The 7,465-nt window shown below is 46.7% G+C and overlaps 2 long non-coding RNA genes across 2 annotated transcripts; one reads left to right on the forward strand and one right to left on the reverse strand.

Moving 5' to 3' along the window:
- Positions 1 to 1,233: 1,233 nt before the first annotated feature.
- LOC137465852 (uncharacterized) lies at positions 1,234 to 1,806 on the reverse strand. Its single transcript, XR_010994857.1, has 2 exons — positions 1,747 to 1,806; positions 1,234 to 1,374 (listed from the first exon to the last, which is right to left on the reverse strand). It is a non-coding gene; the product is annotated as an uncharacterized lncRNA (long non-coding RNA).
- Positions 1,807 to 6,069: 4,263 nt separating this feature from the next.
- Positions 6,070 to 7,094, forward strand: LOC137468467 (uncharacterized). Its single transcript, XR_010995953.1, has 2 exons — positions 6,070 to 6,318; positions 6,669 to 7,094. It is a non-coding gene; the product is annotated as an uncharacterized lncRNA (long non-coding RNA).
- The last annotated feature ends 371 nt before the right edge of the window (positions 7,095 to 7,465 follow it).

Raw genomic sequence — 7,465 nt, forward strand, 5'->3', positions numbered from 1 at the left:
AATGCAGACTCCTGCCCAAAGGGGCAGAGAAAAAGAATCTGCCCTTTGACTTAGATAGTCACATGGAAGGAATATTCAGGACACCCAGATTTGGATGTGGAGAGTGCAGTAATCAACATCTGCATGCAGCTGCGGCCTGAGCTGCATCCCAAGCTGCCTGATGGCTTGGCAGTGCCACTCTTGGAACCCTTGGGACAACCTCTTTTATGCAGCAGGTACTGGCATCTTTTCTTGCCACATCTGAGAGGGGCAGTATCAGCAGGATCCGCTGCCACCATCAGCAGGATCTGAGCATTGCTATGGCCAACTACACCTGCCACAAGCAGCTCAGGAGAGACAGGAAGAGCAAGGCAGCCCCAGGAACACCGGGAGCCCAGGGTGCATGGGAGTGCTGCCTGCAGGCTCTCTGCTACAGTGTGACCCCTCCTAAAACAGAGAAAACATCATTACTGAGCTTCCCCTCTCTGCACTCATGGTCATCTTGGGCAGTGCCAGCAGGACAGCCTGTGCCTGTGGAAACAGGAATCAGGTTTGGGATGGGAGCTTGTGCAGCCATATCTGCAGGGAAGACTGCCCACTGGAATTGAGCACGTACCTCATGGGAATGCTGCAAAGTACCATGGCTAAAGCAGCAAATACATTTCCAAGTCCCTGCTCAAGTGTCTCCTGCACAGGAATGCAGCAGGGCCTGAGCTTGCTTCCCTTGCTGGAGGAGCTGCCACCTGCTCTGTGCTCACTTGTTCTTTTATGCTTCTCCCGATGACATCAAATAAATGCAGGCTTACTGCCTGCCTTTGTGCAAACTCATCGTGGCGTGAGAGCTTCATTGCCACAATAGTAACTTTGTTTTGAAAATTCAGCTTAGCTGAAAGTAGAGACAGCATCCCCACAGAATGGGAATTGTGTCTGGTTACATCACAGCTGACTTCAGTGCCATCTGTTTTCTTGCTTTTCAAATATAATGTTCTACATATAGAGAGCTTCACCAAATTTCTGTTGCCCTGTTTCTTTTTGAATTCAAAGGTCATTGACATTTAGGAAGATGGAAATCACTCTGTCTGTCAAATGGAGATTGGGCTCCATTCTATTGTGATCTATTGTGTTACTGGAAACTGATGTGGAATATAAATATTCTGTAAAAATCCCTGCATTTGTGCTTGTTGCAGCTTTAAAGAGAAGCTTATTCAACTCCAAACATTGTACTGACAACTTTGCATTCAGTTTATAAATACATTCTGTTGCTTCTTTTCATTTAAAACCAAATGGCTGAAAGTTGTTTTTGGAGAGTCTTTGGAGGTCCATCCTTGGTTAAGCCAACACTACTCTTCATGCTGAAGGCAGTTTCTCTGCTGGCATTTATTTGCAGTATTAGTCCTGAACAGCCCAAACAAAAGCCCGAAATACGAACACGACAAAACCCACTCATTGAGCACAAAATAATATTGAACATCAGAATAAAATATGCCTAAAAAAGAAACCCCAAACCTGATGGAATGTTGAAAATCTGGGGAAAATTATTGTGAGTTGGTGGTGCTGTTTGAGTATTATATGATGAAAGGAGAGACTTAAAATTCTCAAGTTACTTATTTATAACTGTTTCATTAGAAAGAAAAAATATCAGAAAAAAATGGGAAACCAGAATCTTATCTGATAATTTTTAAGTGACTTAGAGGCATTCACTCTGTCTTTTGTGTCTCCACTTGAGCTTTTCATTGATGTTCTTGAAGACTGAAAATGTCATCTTACCAAGTGCTGGTTTCCCTCTTAGCAGTTAAACCCTCTCCCAAACATCTTCATTGTTACATAACCTAAAAAATAAATATTTTCCAGGTATATTTTGTGATTTACACTTCATTAGAGCACACCTGATCTCCTGAATATGCCCCATTTTCATATCCCATCTACAATTACATAAATACTATCAGAGGCTCATTACTATCACATAAATATTACAGTATTTTGATTCAAATTGACACAAACACACAAGACATTGGACTGCAGTGCTCTTTGCTCAATTCCAATTAAACCTGGATTATTAAAAAAAAAAATTGTCCAACACACTCCAAAAGGGTAAAGATTTGCAAAAATGGCACATAGACTCATGGTCCATGCAAGATCCATAAATGGCTCCCAGCATATGCAGAAGGCAGAAGATACAAAACATGCAGAAACAGGTAATTCTTTTTTCCCCTTCTATTAAAAATGTTGATATAGTCTAGAATCAAATATGAAGATTCTGCATAGAAGTTGAAAGGGGCTGGGCAGGGGCTGGGTCTTTAATGGTATTGGTGTTTTAATTTTTTTTTTCTTCTGCCAGGATCTCAGTTGCCAAAACTAATGAACAGATTGAAAAGTAATTCTGGTGGGCTCCAGCTGGCCACACAGGGGCTTTGGCTTTAGATTGTCCTCCAAACAGGGAGGACTTGGCCTGTTACTATAGATCTGTGCTCGGGTATGTGGGTGTTGTGCTGCTCCCTATACCTGGCTGTGCAGAAACTCAGATGGTTCTGCTGGATGAAGCTGAAGGGAAGTTCCATCTCACCTTGTTTCTTAACAATAAACTTGAATATGGGCACCAATATATGACATTACCTGCTGGAAGTTCTTGCACAGTTTTGACAGCTGTTGAAGGTCATCAGCATCCAGAAACAAGACTATGTGTACAATTATGTTCTCCAGCATTCAGTCAAGAAAATCAGGGTATCAAAGGAGAAATGAAAACACTTTCAGGGCTGAATAGGCTCAGTCTTGTTTCCTTAACATTTAACAACAACCTGAAATACAAAGATTAAAGTTGCTTGTATATTGGAAACTTTTAAGTTCCTAAATTAAGGATCAAATAACAAGGAGGAAAACATTTGGGAATATGTCACATAAGGTAAAAATATAATCAAGGGTATTTAGATGTATCTCCAATGAATTGTGAGCTTTTCATAGCTACAGTGTTAGGTAACATTCATTGCTGTATTTGTTACAGTTACTAATGCATAATAAGAAAAAGGCCATTTCAGAAAGTAATTTAAAGGCCTAAGGGAAGGAATTGAATGAAAAAATAGCTGTCTTGGATGATTAAACTCCATGCCTTCAAAAGCCTGCTGGCATTTTTACTGAGAGACTTCACAGGTGAATATGGTAATATTTTACATGTTGCTTATAAAAAAATAATCTAGAGCTGCAAACTATATTCAAGTGTTTTTCACAATAATATAACTGAAAGAGGGGAGACTTATGAAACTTTAGCATGATTTCATAAATCAAATTTAATCCCTAGATGAAAAGGAAAAAAAGTTCTAAACAAGTTAGAAAAGGAAGTTTAACCATACAGTAAAAAAAAATCTATTAACAGAAAGTTATTCATTGTGGTTAGTTGAGATGTGTTCTTTACCTATGCTCTGTAATTGCTAATCCAGAAAAAAATTTCTGTGGGATTTCTTTACCTCCTTTGAGAAAACTTCTTCACTAGGTTGAAAGGAAATCCTCCAAGTACTCCAAATCACTTACAGGTAACAATAGCATGGAAAAAGTTTACTTAGTCTGTCTATGAAGAAACCTAATAAATGGTGTACACCTGGTTTGTCTGGAATTTAATTAAGTGTTTGATTCCATTCTCAATGGAAATTATTAACTACAGTAGCTGGAAATTAATTTTAAAACTGTAAGATGAATGAAAGCACTGGCAAACCAGAAAGAGATGACAAGCTCAGGATCAAGTGAAAATGACAGGTTATTAATTGGCCTTGGGTTGACTTTACAGCTATTTCCATGAATGAACAAAGCAGGAGTCAGCATTTTGAGTAATAAAAACCAGATAAAATGCAAGTACAAGGGGATGAGTAGCAACAATATTCTTAGCTCAAGACTTGGATGGAAACAACCAGTTGGGTTTTGTTAGTCATGGGAAAACCACAATCCCCAATGATGAATGTATAACCTGTAGTCAAAGAGATATGAGCCTAGAACATGACTACACAGAAGACCTGGAGGGTATCTAGCCTGCAGTGCTAGATTTCTCCATGACATCTAGATATGGAAAAAAGAAATAAATTCCTCATCAATCAATAATTGTAGTTAATCCCTACACTTCCACTACATTTTCAGAGCATAGGCAGGATTGTTTTTGTTGGAAACTTAGATACGACTGGCAAAAAATACTGTTTCTAACCAAGCAGCCAGGGGATGCAACAGATCACTGCTGAATGCTGCCTGTCACAGAGACTGCCCTCTTGGTAAGGAAATGCCGCCGAACCTACAGCCCGAACCTTGCTTGATGAAGCTCTGAGCCATTCCTACCTATCCTCTCTGTGGGTACCAGGGAGAAAAGCTTAGCATCTTTCCCTCCGCTTTTCTCCTCTGGAAGATGTAGAGAGCAATGAGGACATGCGAGAGACGGAACTATTCAGAGAGAATTACTCAAAACACTCTTCATTTGTGGAGATGCCAGGGTGCTTGGTTGACAGGGAGTAGGTGAACTTTTAGTTGTGTAATGGCTAAACCTCTGATCTGATAAGGCACAGGGTGAATGATGGGCTGTGAGCGAGATAAGAGCTGGATCCGGTGGAGAAAATTGTGCCCCTTGTCATGCTAAGCTGAGCTTCCTTGCACAAACCACTGGGCTGTGGGGCTTGCCCTCCTCCCCCTGGGAAATGCCAGGGAACTGAAGTGTGACCTAAGCGGGTTCATCTCTGCTGATGGGACATAATGGGGCACAACTCACTCAACTGCGCCATGATCTACAGTATCACATGAAGCTCCCTAGTCCTGAGGAGGCACCTGATTTATATTTACCTGAACCAGAGGGAATATAAACCCAAGAGATTATGTGTTCCGCCGACTCCTCCCCACCACTTCTTCGGGACTTCCCTCATCACTCGACCACGATTGCTGGACAGCGATCAAGTCTTGTTGTGAGGCTTAGAGTGGTGAGATCCTCACACTCTTGTTTTCCTTTTCCTTTTCCTTTTCCTTTTCCTTTTCCTTTTCCTTTTCCTTTTCCTTTCCTCTCCTCTTTTGTCCTTTCTATTTCTTCCCCCTTGTGTGTGTCCTTGGGTGATGTTGCTGCACTTTCACACTGCAATGCTTTCACGTTGTATTACTATAGATAATAACCACCAAAACAGCTCCATACCTGTTTTCCTTTGCAGCCAAGTTGTTCTATAATAAACCCTACTTTGTTTATTTACAAATACGGATCATTCAGTGTCGTTTCACACTAATGTGCCCCAAGGGATCTAGTAACAAGAACCTGGGTTACCCCCACCTTCTGTCCTAACAAAATGCCCTTCAGCCTCCGGAGAGTCTTTCCTTAAACACCTCCAGGGAGCAACGGTCCCTGGAGTTGTTTAAGGAAAAACTGGACATGATACCCAGTGCCGTGGTCTGGTTGACATGGGGGTGCCCACTCACAGGTTGATTCCAGAGGTCTTTTCCAACTTAATTGGTTCTGTGATTCTGTGAGTCTGTCATTCTTTCCATACTGGACAAAAAGCACGGCTAAACCCAAAAGACAAAAAGCAATTCCTGAATTGAGGGGTCCAGAACCGGACACACAGTACCTGAGGCGTGGCCTGTTTGGCACTGGTGAATCCACGCCTGGAATCCTGCATACATTTCGGGCCCCTCAGTTCGGGAAGGATATTAATGGCAGATCCAGAGAAGAGCGATAGAGCGGGTGTCCTATAGGGAGCGGCTGAGGGAGCTGGGGTTGTTCAGCCTGGAGAAGAGGAGGCTCAGGGGAGACCTTACCACCCGCTACAGTCACCTGAAAGGAGGCTGCAGCAGGCTCTTCTCCCAGGCAACCAGCGACAGGATGAGAGGACACAGTCTTAAACGGTATCAAGGGATTTTTAGGCTGGATATTAGGAAGAATTTCTTTACTCAGAGGGTAATTGGTTGTTGGAATGGGCTGCCCAGCAAGGTGGTGGAGTCACCGTCCCTGGAGGTGTTTAAGGAAAACTGGACATGGCCCCGAGCCCATGGTCTTGTTGACACGGTGGTGTTTGATCAAGTCGAGGATCCCAGAGGTCTTTTGCAGCCTAGTTTGTGACTTTGTGACTGTGTTTCTGCGACTCTGGAATTCTCTCCGCGCCGGACAAACGCCCTGCGCTCTCCCAGACACGGCCGGGCCCCCTGTGCGGCAGCGCCCCCTACCGGCGGGCGCGGGGGGCGGTGCGGCCCGGCCCCGCCCCCGTCCCCGCCGCCGCGGCCGCGGCACGTGACCCGGCCCCGCCTCCCGCCGCCGCCGCCGCCGCCATTGGCGGGGGGAGCCCGGCCCGGCCCCCCCGGCCCCGCGCCCGCCGTCCCGGAGGTGCCGAACGGTGAGTGCGGGCGCCCCGTCCCGCTCGCCCCCCGCTCCCGCCGGCCGGGCCCGGCGCGCTTCCCTCCCTCCCCCTGGGCATCGGGCCTGGGCCTTCCCCTTGTCCAGCCCCCGCCGCGCGGGGGGCGGCGGCGGCTGCCGGTGCCGGCGCGGGGGGAACAAAACCGGTGGGGCCGCGCACGGGAGGGAAGAGGGAGAGGGGAGGCGGCGAGGGAGAGCGCCCGCAGGGGCAGGATGAATGGGCGGGCGGCGTGGCCCCCGGCCCCGGGGGTGCGGCCCCCGGGAGGGCCGGGCAGCGGGGAGCCGGCGGCCCCGGGAGAGCCGAGCCCGCAGGCACCCCCTTCCCGCAGGAAAGTTAAAGTGATGCCGGCGGAGCGAGGAGCAGGAGGAGCACGCTGCCGGTCTGCTGTGCTGGGATAGCGAGTTCGGCACGGGACACGTCCCCGCCGGGACCGGGCCCTTCCCCGGTGACAGAAATAGCTGCCGGGAGCGGCTGCGTCGCACGTGGGAGCAGAGAAGCAGGTGCAGAGCCGAGGCTCACAGCAGTTCTGGAGAGCATGTCCAGCGAGGAGCGGCTGAGGAGCTGGGGTTGTTCCGCCTGGAGAGCAGGAGGCTCAGGGGGGACCTTATCACTCTACAGCCGCATGGAAGGAGGGTGTAGCCAGGTGGGGGTCGGCCTCTCCTCCCAGGCAACAAGTGACAGGACAAGAGGACATAATCTTAAATTGCACCAGCGGACGTTTAGATTGGACATTAGGAAGAATTTCTTCACTGTGAAAGTCATTAGACATTGGAATGGACTGTCCAGAGTGGCGTTGGAGTCACTGTCCCTGAAGCTGTTTAAGGAAAGACTGGACGTGGCACTGAGTGCCATGGTCTACTTGACAAGGTGGTGTTCAGTCATAGGTTGGAGCTCGATGATCTCAGGTCTTTTCCAACCTAAATGATTCTATGAATTTTTTGCAAGTGAGGAATACAGAAACTTTGGATTCCACATTTCTCTTCTGTAATCTTCCCTTGAACCCCTTATTCTTTCAGGGTAGTGTTAGTGGAATTCTTAGCATGTTACCAAGTTTCACGACCCTAATTCAGTTCTTGACTAGACTGTAATGCTCTTGTGGGTCTAGTGGCACTTCATTAGCTCAGGTACAG

This window comes from Anomalospiza imberbis, chromosome 2, assembly GCF_031753505.1.
Source record: "Anomalospiza imberbis isolate Cuckoo-Finch-1a 21T00152 chromosome 2, ASM3175350v1, whole genome shotgun sequence".
Lineage (NCBI taxonomy): Eukaryota > Metazoa > Chordata > Aves > Passeriformes > Viduidae > Anomalospiza > Anomalospiza imberbis.